The sequence below is a fragment of the Papaver somniferum genome, chromosome 7 (genome assembly GCF_003573695.1).
Source record: "Papaver somniferum cultivar HN1 chromosome 7, ASM357369v1, whole genome shotgun sequence".
NCBI lineage: Eukaryota > Viridiplantae > Streptophyta > Magnoliopsida > Ranunculales > Papaveraceae > Papaver > Papaver somniferum.
Window position 1 is genome coordinate 38,333,866 of NC_039364.1, and position 13,970 is coordinate 38,347,835.

The 13,970-nt window shown below is 37.1% G+C and overlaps 1 pseudogene; it reads right to left on the minus strand.

The window, feature by feature from the left end:
- The window catches only part of LOC113294536, a 32,611-nt pseudogene that overhangs the window by 5,514 nt on the left and 13,127 nt on the right, over nt 1-13,970 (minus strand).

A 13,970-nucleotide genomic window follows, 5' to 3' on the forward strand; every position in this document is an offset into this window, starting at 1 on the left:
ATGCCATATGATTGCCGAATGCTATGTTAAGTGTTTGCATGAATGCTTGATTGTTAGATTTTATATAGGTCTGATTTAGGTATACCTAATTAATTTTATTTTCCAACAAATTATTGATTTCAGTACTATGTGAAGAACAACAACATCAACGAGGTACAAAGGCTTGTGATAGATTTCATACGGGACATGCCTGACAATCTGGAAGTTCTTCTAATCCCCCTCAATCACTCTACAGTACAATTGGCAGTAGGACTTCACTGGTCGCTTTTGAAGTTTGATTTCATAGCTGAAGAGTGGAAGTGGTACAACTCGCTGCACTCAAATGAGGACTATAAAAAAGATGCACAGCAACTGTCAAATGTGGTGCAGTTGGAACTCAACAAGAAGAGAGCGCTAAATGGTGATGCACCTATAGAACCGCAAGAAATAAACATCATGCAATGCCTACACAAGGAATCAATCCAGATTGCCTCCTGTACACTTGTTACTTTATGAAACGAGGTATGAAGAAGAGAAAGAGTATGGAAAGAGATCAGCAGAGGGCCAAAAAAATTTGTCAGGATATGAGAGCGAAATTGGTGGCAAAGATGCTGAAAAAAGTTGGAGTGTTTGAAAAGGTGTGGGATGTAGCAACGGATGAAGAGCACAAGCAATGGCGCCTGAGTATGTAAAAGAATCCGTTGAGGAAGAAGAAGAGTCTTTTCTAAAGGTTTTCTATCTTTCAGACAACTCTTCAAATTTCAGTTTTTATTACTTTGTTCATGACTTGTCACTTTGTTTATGACTTATCTCTTTTCAAATTTCAGTTTTTATCAATTTGTTTATGACTTATCACTACTATGAAGACCTTGAATTAATATATTTTTATTAGTTTCAATATTAATGTTACAAGTTTTTGACTTATCTCATTCACCAGGTTCTGAAACATTAAGGTGTACTTGATTGTGCACAGTTATTGACAGAGCAGAAAATGTTTAGAAGGTGTACATAATGGTACACATGTACTGACAGATTTTTATACTTGATCAAAAGTATACAAATTGAAAATGTTTAGAAGGTGTACATAATGGTACACAGTTACTGACAGAGCATAAAATGTTTAGAAGGTGTACATAATGGTTCTAAATAGCAAAAGTAATTACTAATTGTACATATCTGAAAACATATAATACTACTAAGCAAAAATATACTAGAAGCATCCATTGTACACCAAGGTGTACATAGAGGTACACCTGTAAAAAGACAGGTAAGAAAAACTGAAGTTTACAGGAAGGTGTACATAATGGTACACATGTCCTGGCACTGATTATCCACGCCAAAAGAAAATTGAAAAGACATTACCAAAAATCATAGAATCTTTTGAACAAATGAAACATAGTAAAAATCATCAAATCATGGGGCAGGTAGTTCTGTTATGGTGACTAAGAGTGAAGCACTTTGTGCACATCATAGCCCTCTTTTGATTCTCATATGCATTCCTGATGTGATGTGTTCTTCGTCTACCCGGTGGAGGAACATGAATAGGAACAATAACCCTATCACTAGGATCATAAGACTTCGGCTTGTCATAATTGGGGATTGGCAAGATGATCTGCTGGTATGTCCTGTTGTACCATTCGGTTGTGAAGTATGGCTCAACAAATGAATAGATGTCTTCTCTCGTAGCTTGAATGGCAGCACAAGCATGGGCACAAGGAAAACCATTAACTCGCCACTTGTGACATGTACAAGTTTTCTGCAATAGATCTACAAAATGAGTCCGGGGAGACCTGACTTCATACAATCTTTCCATAGACTGAACAACAGTCCAAGTACGACCAATGTCAATGTTTTCCTTTAGTAAAGCCTCATATTCAGGAGTGAGCCTAGTGTTGAAAGTTTCTAGACCTAGTATCCTTCTCTCAGACATCTTCTCCATAACCTTCAAACTAACATAATAAAAACACAAAACATAAAATCAAAAACATGATCCAAAAAGGAATACAGATAAAACATGTGTACAACAATGTACACATTAAGGAAATCCATGTGTACATCAATGTACACACAGATCAAAGCAAATCCATGTATGCAAACAATGTAGACAGACTTACATAAATAAAAAACTAAACATAAAACTCACCGTATCGCATCGAGAAGAACAAAAGCAGACAACATTTTGAAAGGAAGAACCCAGTTGTTGAAGGACTCAGCAAGAGTTGAAGAGTGAGCACCATATCTGCATACAGGGAAAAAGGCATTTGCCTATTTCTCCTTTGGAATAGTCCTGATATAGTTAGCAACATTCCCACATCCAATTGCATTCATGCCCCGCAAAGCTTCTTCAAAGTTCGTTGGTATGTAAGAGTACGCAGCTTTGTAAAAAAAATCAAGAACGGACTTCGAATTCGCATCACCTGATCCAATGGGGAGATTGCATTTGATGTGGTAAAAGCAATAGCTGTAATGTGAATTATGAAAATATTTTGGAATGCCCTGCAAAAGTCCTTCTCCACGATCACTAAGGAAAACAATCGGACGACCATCGAAAAGTTTTTGAAGATTCTCCAGAATATCTTTGTTTTCAGAAGAAACAATAACAAAAGAAAATGGGTAAAACTCATTGTTTCCGTTGATACATGTTGCAGCCATCAGAGTACCCCTGTATCTACCAGTAAGGAAAGTAGCGTCCAAGTAAATCATGGGCCTGAGATACCTATAGCTATGCTTGCAAGCACCGTAACAAACGAATATCCTCTGAAATCTATTGGTTCCATCCTCAACTTCAAACCTCATACAGCTATCGGGATTAGTTTCTTCAATTTCTTTGACATACCAAGTAAAATCATTATACGACTTCTCATCATCGCCATACTGTTCTTCAAATGCAGCTTCTTTCCCTTTACGGGCATGGTGATACTTAATATTGGACCCATAAGTTTTTTTGAAAATTGAAATGATCTGTCTGGGTTTTAAGTTAGGATCACCCTGTATATTATTAGCGATCAAATGCTTGACTAACTTGGTTGTCACCGCAGGATTCTTCAACCTCAAACCAACACCAAAACTACAAAAAAAAAAAAAAAAAAACTGGAATAAGTAATGTGCACCACAATTTACACCTAATAAAGATCTCAAAACCAAAACTATGAACATACACACAAACCAAGCAAGAAAATTATTTTAAGAGTACAAAAAGTACAGTGCACCCCAATGTACACCTAAAACAAATCTACATATATGAGATGCACAACTATGTCCACCACTATGGACATAAAAACAAAAGGCCTAAACATAAGTAATGTGGACTAGTATGAAAACCACTAACCTGTGAGCGTTAGAATCTTTCAGCACGAACAGAGAAGTATCGCCATTCACAGGCCCAAAGTGAATCCTCCAAGCACAACCATCTTCTTCGCATTTTAAAGTAAAACGAGTTGTGTCATTTTTAAGAATAAAAATCTTGCGGCCAGTAGCCATCTTGTGCTTATCGAGAGCAATCCTAACAACTTTAACACCACCCATGAATTCTCTACCGATTTCGTCAAATACATAATTTCATTCAACGATAATAAGAGGCTTCCCCTTGTCTGCATCATGATCTAACACCCTTACCATCTAAGGACTTTCAGTTTCACAATCAGACTTAGAAAAAGAACCAGAACTACTGCTGCAACCAGACTTAGAACCAGAACTTCTGCTACAACCAGGATTAGAACGAGAAGTATGATTCGGAATCATACCCACACGCAAATACAAATCTTCATTATCAATAAGAATCATGAAACCAATTAAGCTTTGTAGTTGTATATCACCTGTCACAAAAACTACTTGAGCATTGTCCATATAGCTGAAACATATACTCCCAGGGGACAAAGACCTCCACTGCTTGCATGCTAAATGCTTCAATTCTTCTACGGTTATTTTAGTATTAACACGAAAAACCGCAGAATGCTCACCATGATTCAAAACAACATTAATAAACTTGTCAGGATTCTTTGGTATCCCTACATATTACAAAAGAAATGATTAAAATCATTTGAAGCTTCAATTTCATACAACCTAAAAAGTAAACAGTGTACATGAAAGTAAACATTTAATCAAAGCCAAAAACATCAAGTAACAGTAAACCTAGATAAAAATACTCCATCAATTAAGCTCCAGAATCTTACTGGAACACATAATTGAATAAAATAGAAGACTAGGATCTAGTATCAGTTCGATTTCATATCATGCATCATAAAACTAAAAAATCAACATCAAACAACAGTAAACAAAAATCAAATTTATCTAGTATTAACAGTAAATCATCATCATCACGAGAATCAAAAGCTAGTATATAACAAAACATCAACTCGCGATCATACGAATTGATATCATCAACTCATAAAATCAGAAAAACTGAAAATTAGATTAAATTACAACCAAAAGAAAACTAACCTGTGGCTGAACTCTGCTCCATTAGCAATCAAATACAATCTAAGCTCCTAGAATCTGTTAAGTCACCTCCGAATTAAAACCTAGAACGATCTATCTCTCACTCTGTGGTTTCTTCAAATCTGAGATTAAGAATTTTCGACTCTAGAACACACTCGAACGTAACCTGAGTTGAGATATGATGAAGAAACGATCAAATCCTCTCTGAAACTGTTAAATCACCTCCCAAATTATCTCAGAGCTGCATCCTGTTTTGAATTCAAGTTTCAGATCCAAAAATTTCGATTCCAAAATCAGGCTTTATATAACAGGTACCGTTCAAGGGTAATTATGGTATATGGGAAACTCGCAAAATCGGGTCTCGTCCGCGGTTTTGGACTAACTCGTCCATGTTTGGACTAATCTGTTTTGGACGGAGTTTTTTTGGAATAAACTGTACTGGACTTCAGATGGATGGACTAAAGCGTCCTAACCCCAGTAACTTTGGGACCAAACGTCAATTTCCACAACGTTCATCCCTTTGGCTTCCACCTATTAGCTCTCCAACCTTGGGTACTAAAACATCCATGGCCGCAATAGTCTTGTCGTCGTCATTAAGTCTCATGTAAAATGGTTTGATTCCTTTTGGATAGTTGTATACAATAACAGGTTTCTTAAATGTTACCTCTGTCAAGTATCTTTCATGCTCAGAAGCTAAATCAATTCCCCATTCCACTGCTTTCTCAAACTTGTTTTCTGTAACTTTGTCAAGAAGCGCTACAGCATCTGTGTATGTAATTCTCTCAAACGGGGTTGACGAAACAAGTTTCAAACGATCAATCGCAGTTTTGTCAAAATTCTTAACCATGAATTGCATATCATCAAGGCAGTTGTCAAGTAACCACTGGGATAGAAACTTAACATATGCCTCTGCACAATTCATATCATCCTCCAAATCAGCAAATGCTAACTCCGGTTCCACCATCCAAAACTCTGCTAGATGCCGTGATGTGTGAGAGTGTTCAGCTCGAAAAGTTGGTCCAAAAGTGTAAACGTTACCAAGGGCACAGGCAAGTGTCTCAACCTGGAGCTGCCCCGACACTGTTAAAAACGCTTGACGTGCAAAAAAGTCGCTTGAATAATCAAGCTTCCCATCTTCTTTTTGTGGCAGACGCATCTCTTTCAGCTCCTTGCCCAATTTTTCCGTCTCATGATTAAACAAAGTTGTGACTTGAAACATTTCACCAGCACCCTCACAGTCAATAGTTGTGATAATAGGTGTCTGAAGGTGAAAGAATCCATGCTTATGAAAGAATTTATGGGTTGCATATGACAATTCGTTTCTGATTCGAGCAACGGCAGATATAATATTAGTCCTTGGCCTCAGATGAAGATAATCTCTCAAAAACTCAAGAGTAAGTTTAGTCTTAGGCAATGGATACGCAGCTGGATGATCCACGCCCCCAATTTCCAAAACTTGCTCCACCTCTAACTCAACACCCTGTTTAGTCCCGGGTGTTTGGCTGAAACTGTGTGATTAATAGGGTGAAAACTAGGTGGTGTTGGCGAACGTGACCAAAACTAAATGTATTTTGGTATTTGGACGTTTCTGTCCTTACCTTTTTATTTTATGACCTGTTTTTCCCTGGTCGTACCCAACGTCCGATTTTTTATTAATTTTTTCTTTTTACAGTTACCGGTTATTATTTAACTGTGGCTTACGTGGGTGTTGGGATAGCACATCCAGACACCGTATAGATGTCGAGAGGATAGGCATAAGGGATGCTATCAGAGTCCCGACATCAACTTTTGTGGAGTCCCGACACTGGATAATTTGGATCTCATTATACGTTTGCTAAAGGTGATTATCAAAAAATTATACAGTCATTAGTGAAATAGTTATCATTAATCGGCCTCGATGTCTAGATGTTGTTACTCAAATCTTTTATTTCTCGTCTTACTCTTCACTTCTATTTCTTCCATTTTTCTTTTTCCACGGAACACACACCACACCCATCTTCTTCTTCTTCTTCTTGTTCCTGGTTCTTGTTATTTCCTTTTCTGGTCATGTTCATATTGTCCTCTTGTCAGTTCCACTGATCTGTAATCTCAGGTATAAAAAATCCGTCTTCCTAAAATCTTGATGTAAACCCTAGAAATTGGATTTCTAATCTTTTTCCCCATTTTGACTTCCACGTCTGGATATAGATTGAAAATTAGGCTAGGGTTTTGATGTTTTATATGTTTATGCATCTTTGATGTTTTCTTTTTGGGTTCAATTTCTTCTTTGATGATAATGTTAAACTGGATATGAATTTTGATTTTGATTTCATGGGTTTAATAGGCAATTTCTTAGTGTTAGATTCGAATTTTGGTTACGAAATTATGCCACTGTTTGATTTTGGTTGTTCGGATTTTAAAGAGGAATTAAAGCAAACATCTGATATGGTTGTACATATCAATAACAAACTAGCATGTTTGTACATACTAGGGTACTTCTCATACTGTGTAACTGTGTTGAATTTTTAATATTTTGATGTTACTATGTTGAATTTTTGGTGTTCGATGAACACTCATTTTTGATAGAACAATTTCTGGATATGTATGAGCTGGTTTAGTGTTGCTCATACAGAGCTCCCGTCTCTCTAGTAGTGTTGGTGAAGCAAGACTCTCTTAAACTATAAAATCATTGTTATTAATTTTCTTGCTCAGGTTACAACTGATGATAGAAATGCATATTTATAGGCTACAATGGACTCTCTAGTTTTGTCTAGAGTTTTCCTTTGTCAGTCACTCATTACAACCGTATTTGACTAGCACCACATCCCTAGAATACTCTAGGATACATCACACTTATCAATTTCTTTTTGTATACAAAACTCTCTGGTCTTGGCAACAAACTGACATGGTGACTCTTGTTTGTTCATTCTAGGGTGATAAGCAATGATTGTGTGAAGACATGAAGACAGGACTAGGTATCACCATCACTGACAAGCAGGGTCTCACTGGTTGTAAACGGGGAATTGAAGTGGTTAGAGGTTCTCCTGAACAGTCATACCAGCACCTGGTCAGTCACAGTAACATGCTTGTAGAACACAACCCAGAAACGCAAACAACAATTGAACCCGATACAAATTGTGGTTTTTTGTATTATTTTTTTGCGCTGGGCGTATCATTACAAGGATTCAAGTCTTGGTGTAGACCCGCATTTGCTGTGTATGGTATGCATCTAAGTGGGGAACGCAGAGGAACTCTACTTTCGGCAATTGGGTATGATGCCAATGGAAAAATGTACCCTATTGCGTTTGCCATCGTTGATTCTGAGAACGGTGATTCTTTTTTATGGTTCATGCAAAAGTTATTCAATGCGCTTGGTCACGAGTATTCGGTGAGAAAGGATCTAGTTGTGTGTTCATACAGATCGGCAGGCTTCGAATCAGCGATTGCGGAAGTGTTTCCTGAAGCATGCCATGTGTACTGCGCATACCATATTAAAGGTATCTAACAACAACACTTTATAGTCGTGTTACATTTGTTAGAAACTCATCTCCTTTAAAGTTTAACCCTTGAGCTATGTAGCGCGGGAAAGCTCCTAGTTATCTTTGCCGATGTAGTTTACATATAATATTGAGGGCATATTCAGTTGTCATTTTCTCACAGTGCAGGGAATATCATCAGGAGGTACCACAACTTCGCCGCTGCTAAGGCATTTATGAGAGATGCGCAAGCGTACACTATATATGGTTATCGGAGGGCTATGTTACAAGTCAAAAAGGATAAGGAAGTTTTTTCCTATGTGCAGGAACTTCATCCAAGGCATTGGGCTAGGGTGAAAGCCAAGAGAGCCTGTTATACTCTCATGGAAACAAACATCTGTGAGAGTTGGAATAACCTACTTTTGAAGGCTAGAGATCTCCCTATAACCCATTTAGTGGTTTTCATTCGAACAGAGCTGATGAGAGGGTTGGATTGCAGGCTTGCAGCCGTAGTGTTAGCTGGAGAAGTTGGATTGCAGGTATCCAATGTTGGCGCGGTGTTCAATCATCCAACTGCAACAGCGCCAGCCCCAGCTAAAGCATAGATCAGAACTTTCTGGATGATTTCCGACTCTCTTGTTTAGAATTACGTTTTTATTTTGAACCAAAACATTGTCATGCGCTTTAAACTTCAAGTACCCTTGCAAAGTAAAAATCTTCTGGTTATGTAAGTTGTTAAGCCTTATAAGGCAATGAACTTTATCAGTGTTAACTATGTTTTAAAATTCAGCGTCCTGGAAAATTTATCTATATCGTTATATTAGAAGAACAAGCAAACTAAAGGTCGTCTTGCTTGTCCAAGGCTTATCAATAAGATAAGTCATTTGTAAACTGACATAATAATAGGTTCCATTTGTGTACAGCTATTATCCACGATGTTCTTCTAGTGTGCAGCTATTATCCGAAACAAGAATAATATGTTGTGCAGTAAATATCTACAGCTTATTATGGTCCCTAAAACCTGTGCAGGAAATATCCACAAAAAAAATCTTACCAGCTTATTGCTCTGAAATCAGAAATTATTGCGTTGAAGTCTAAAGTGGATAGGCAGGAACATCCGAGCAGACTGTTGGACAAATTTAGGTCCGTTGGAATGGATATATGGAAGTGATCCATGGCATTCGATGATACCAATTAAGTGGAGTTTGGTCTTTAATTTGTTTGATTTTTTGTATCGCGGTAACATATTGTAGGGTATTAGTATCGTTCCTTCACTGTTAGCAACTTTATTGGTGTATACTTCGAATCCTGCGAAGCTAGGATGTACAACTATGAAAGAATTTGAGGAATCATATCAAATTAGGTGAAGACATGACAATCAAGCTAGGTTGTACAACTGAGAATCTAGCCTGCTAATCAAGCAATCTTGAATTTTTGTTTAACATAATTTTTGGATCTTTAAATGACCAGAACACGATCAATAGAATTTCGACAAGTATTTTCTTCTTCTACAAAAGGTGTGGTTGCATTTGAAAAAAAAAAAGACATGGCAAACCAACCATGAGCAAAGCCAGAGTTGAGTTCATCGACATAATACTTGCATATCCAAAATGCCATGTACCCTCATTCAGGTCAGAGCTGCACAAACAAACAGATAAAGGGGTTACTTCGGATGATAGAGGCCACACTTGAATATATATTTACACCCGTCAATTCACCACTTGGGATATTACCTCAAGGAACTGTTTCTTGTAGATTTGAACAACCATCTCCCGACGATATCACAAAATTTGACTTTTATCAATATCTTCCAAATTTATCCCCCTGATTAGATGCTCGACGAACTTCAAGGCATATACCCCGCATGAGGTTCTAATATATGCAGAAACCGAGTTGGCATCAGAAATGTATATCATTATTTACTTAGCTTACAAACAACCAACATCTCAAAATAAATTGGGATGGAATAGAAGTCGGGTGTTAGGAAAAGAGTAGTTACATGTCGGGTTGTTGAGGGCAAGCCTCAACAAACTCGGGATACCATTCCGTATCAATGTAGTTCTCCAAATACTCTGCTATACGCGTGATTTCAGGATAAACTCCGTCTGATTTAGAATCACATAGCGGTCTCATGGAATCATCTATATAAATGTTTTGATGTTTTAAGTCGATACGTACCGCCATCCAGTGTTTTTTTTTGGACGATATGCACCACACCATACAACATAGAGACTCTTTCCCACGGTTTATCCCCACCAAGTGGCAATATCCCGTTTTCATATTATATCAATTTAGCGGTGTTCGACGAAGGCTTCCCATTCACATAAGGCTACAGAACAAAATCAAAGGTTAGTTAAAACAATAAATTACTCTAACAATTAAAAAGAATCTCAGTATCTTACATAACATACTTCAAAATGAGTGTCTATAGTGGTCTATCCGCCACGGGTCCCAAGATTTGATTCGCGCATGAGGCGCAGCATGATGTTGATATACTGTATGAAAACCCAAAAGAAATAAGTTGAACCCCCACAAAGTAAAATTATGTTATCAATGTTGTAGTTTAATTCAACTTAACATACATCCGTCCCTAAAATCCCATCCTTGTCGAGTAATGTTTTAAAATCTTGACAGCTTAACCAGTCGCCTTTAGCACCGACATCGCTATGCCACACAATAACAACACGATAATTAAGAGTTACTTTCTAAATAAACAAGTACACTGAAGAAAATAACTGATATATCATGGACACTCACCCTTGGTATATGAAATCATTCACACCATTTATGTCCTGCTTCGTTATCAGCCGGCTAACTTTGAAATTTCAAAAAAAAATTCTCCCTAACAGCGCAACCATCATCAATTAAAATCCTAGAATTCTTCTCGCCCTTATTCTTGACATTCACGGAATTATTCTTTTTCTTACCACGCTTCCTCTTCTTACCAACTTCATTCTCGGCCCCAATGTTATTCACATCGGTGATTACATCTCGCAAAAACCTTACCTTTTTGGGAGCCGTCTCATCAGCGACAACACTCATTCTCTCCTTAGGAATTGTAGAAGTAGTCATTCCAGGAGTATTCAATCCAGGAGTATTAAACGGTGACTTCAATGGTTTCCCAAGCTTCTTTTTCCTAACACCCTCAAGTACATTCTCATTGGCCTGATATGATGACTGTGCCTCATCATGTTCTCTTTTCTGTTTTGTGATGTTCTGAAACATATCGGCCTACATATCCGGAGGGACGGAGACAATGAAATGGAATTTCAATCAAGGAGAAACAGGTCGGAGAAAAATACACCCATATCAACAAACCATACTATAGAACAAAAAAAAATCTTAAAAAGAAAAAGAAAGATACACCCAGATTAATAACCCTAATCTAAACAGCAAGAGAAACATACACCCATACTAACAATCCTAATTTTGAACATAAATTTTTATTTGTACCAAAGAAGACGTGCACGAAATACTTACAATTTTTCAGAGCCGCCAGATAGAGAGTCATATGAACCAGCTCTGCTTGATTCTTCCTTATGGCCTCCACCAATGTCGCATGAGGTGCAACTATATGCATAAATGGAGTTGGCATCAGATTATATCATTATCTATTACTTGCAACAACCAACATCCCTAGATAAATTGGAAATAGAACACAAATGTTAGGAAAAGAGTAGTTAGTTACTTATCGTGTTGACCAAAGCCACAAGAATCAGATCGGCAACTTCCATCATTAAAAATGTTCTGGTTATCTATCTGGTTATCATCTTTAGATTCAATACCAGCCTCAAGTTTAGAAGATTCCATTTGTCTCCAGAACGTCGTAAATTCTTGAGGAATTTCGTCCAAGGTCGTTACATCCATTTCTGAAGGACGACCCTGCCATGTTATATCAAAACAAAGTCAAATTAACATGAAGCCACCGACCAAAAAAAAAAAACACGATGTATGGAAATCGTTTTCAACCATTATTATCTGGATTCATCACTAGTCAAGTTTTCCTTTTAACTTATGTGCATAACAAATTAACAAGATTTATCTGAGATTTTAACTTATAGCACAACCACAATTTGCAAATTTACTCACAATAGTTCTCTTTATCGCGGTCATTTCCTGTCTCACTTCATGTAGGATCATATTTTCGCGACAACGATACGCTCGCGAAATTCTTAACAACGCATTACAAAAATGTCGCAGAGCACTTTGAGAAACGATACAATAGGTGATATTAGCTTAAACATAAGAAAAATGTAATAACTTTGCGAAGATTAGAAGATCTGCGAAATTAACATTTGTAAGCTTGCGATATCATCGCAAGCCATATCCAAAATTAGGGGAAATCTTAGCTGCATATGAGCTGTCACCCACTAGGTAGAATCCTATATAAAGAGAAAGGCAAGAAAGAGAAAGGGGATAGATAATCATAAAGAGAGACACACTTTAGGAGAGGATACATTCTGTAGAGAGAGAAAGTAGAATTGGTTGTATTATTATTATCTCCTTCTTCTTCCTCCTTCAAGAACCTAGAGCTCCAAATACTCATTAATGGAGTCTCCATGTAATCAAGATGTAATTACAAATAATCATAGTAAAACCTAACCCCGTGGATGTAGATCAAATTGATCGAACCACGTAAATCTTGTGTCTTGTTTTCTATTTTCATTATCTTTATCTTTATTTTCATATCAAATAAGTTTAGATCTAGAAATCATAGTCATGATAGTACAAGGGGTGTGTTGTAGGATTTCCTGCAACTACATAATGGAGCTAGAAACAGGGATCGAGTAAAAGATTTATCCTTCCTGTAACTTGTTGATTCAAGAAATTTTCATGAAGATTAGCTAATGTTCATATTTTTCTAGATCTACAAAATTTAGGTTCAAAAATGGAAATTTTATGGAAGAAATCACACTTTCAGGGAGTAAACATCATCAACAATTCAAAGACATGAAAAGAGTGAAAATTAGTTGTTGTGGTGAAATTTGAGGAGAAAATGGAAGTTTCAGTGGAAGATTTTCATGTTCAGGAGAAGAAGGCAAATGTGAAAGAAGTTAAGGAAGGACGAAGAAAAGATAAGAGGCAGATGCTGCAATTTCTATCACAAATAGAAATTTGCATAGATGGTTTGAGCTGGAGCGAGTAAGCGATAGGTCACGGGTTCGAATTTCGCAGAGACGCATATTTTTCATTTTCTTCTCATTTGCATGGGAGAATAAAAGAATAAGAGAAAAACATTGTGCGTTTATTTCACAAAGAGATTCTTGAACAGTTGGTCAAGAGAACAATATGTACGTTCGTGGTCGCAAGTTCGAACTTCCCGGCGAGCATAGTTTTCTTCTTTTTACAGATAGCGAAAAAATGAATAATTTCGCAATATTGTTTCATTAGTTCGCAAACAAAAGGTAGCACAGTTGGTCAAGCTTCGCTAGAGTGAGTTGTAAGACTCGGCTTCGAATCCCTCATCAAGCTTAATTTTTCGCACATTTTTGAAATCCTAAAGGCGAAGAAATGGAATAAAGTACAACATTGTGTGTTTCTTTCGCAAGCAACAATTAGCGCAGATGGTCAGAGAAGGAGTATGCAAACTAGAGGACATGGGTTCGATTCTCCCTGCGACCAAATAATTTTTGCTTCGCAAATATTCATTCGCAGAGTTGATATTTGATTACTTCGCACAGTCTTTGATTATTTCGCAAGAGAGTTAGCACAGTTGGTCAGGAGGCATGAATGCAAGCAGCAGGTCGCGGGATCAATTCTTGCTTCTCGCATGTTTATTTTTATTATACGAAATTTATACAGAATTGCCTCTTACACAGTTGGAATTTGATTACTTCGCAAGAACTTTGATTATTTCGGAAAAGAGGCTTAGCACAGTTGGTATGGTGCGAGAAAATCTAAGAAGCAGATCAAGGGTTCAAGTCTCACTTCTCACACTTCTTTTTGCTGCGCGAAATTTATACATTTCAAGGAATTTATTCACTTATTTGACAACAACAACGACTCACATGAAAGATAAGTACCACTTCCTTGAACATTTTACTTTATACTAAGAACGAATAAAAATATTTTTGATATGATTTACAAAAAAGCGATTCA